This window comes from Priapulus caudatus, unplaced genomic scaffold (genome assembly GCF_000485595.1).
Source record: "Priapulus caudatus unplaced genomic scaffold, Priapulus_caudatus-5.0.1 Scaffold307, whole genome shotgun sequence".
In the NCBI taxonomy this organism is placed as follows: domain Eukaryota; kingdom Metazoa; phylum Priapulida; class Priapulimorpha; order Priapulimorphida; family Priapulidae; genus Priapulus; species Priapulus caudatus.
The window spans coordinates 429-1,515 of NW_014577368.1; positions in this window are offsets into that span (position 1 = coordinate 429).

The window sequence follows — 1,087 nt, forward strand, 5'->3', positions numbered from 1 at the left end:
CCAAATGTAGACATCAAATGGACCTAGAATATCTAACAAGGCCATTGTTTCCCGTGGTTTTTTAATAATTACCACATTGTAGCTATCGAATATTGGTGTTAAAAATTTTACAATGGCCGCACGTTTTCGTGTCTTGCTCAACAAAGTAACATCTAGATCGGACACTCCATTCTTTACTGCTGAAAGTGCCTCCGGTATAGTGCTTCGGGTGTGAAGAGTAAACGTGAAATTGAGGTACTCGCTCAAATCCGCTAACATGGTTTTCGAAAGGAGAAACCACGAATCGTCGGTCGCGTGTAATTTGTAGATTCCCACGTTTAAGTGCAAGCCACTAAGTTCGTCGAAGCCGCAGCATGTTCTTATTTCCCGATGCAGCATTATCTTGGAGCTGTTACTGTCAGACAGAATTCCGCTTACAGATGAAATCGACGGATCGCTCTTGGTCAGCACACAGATTGACGCCAGCAGAGTGTAGGCGAGCTGGAAACGTAGATACATGACTGGTGTTGTGAGCCTATGCGGAGCCGATGTTCGTCTGAGTCACTGTTACTCATACCTTGGCTCATACCTTGCTGCTTGCATAGCTATTGTGAATAGCAGGCAGTTTGATCATTGCATTTTCTCCCTGAGAAATCGCCCAATAACGTTAAAAGCTATATTCAGATAATATTTACACCCAATGTGCTATTTAACTTTACGCGTAATGGGTGTTTACGCATGATAAATTTTTGCAGTCCTTCGTTTGAATAGGAAAATTGGGCGAAGCCAAATTTTGAAGGGAAACACGCGGATACAAAACGGAAGCTGTTTCTCGCACTGGTGACCACCGCAGTGCCACTCCACGTAATAATCTCGTCGTAAGTAAGTAAGTAAGTAAAAACTTTATTTAACGACGGTAAAACATGTTAGGTACAGACACAATAAATTGGCGCGGACCTATCTTCCACATGGCCGTCTCACAGCAACAGAACGGTTAAATATTAAATAAATACACAATATGTTGAAATACTTTGACTAAAATTGTACGGGGTAAGTAGAGCACAATGGGCGCTATTAATAGGGCAAGATTTTCTTTAGACGGACTTTT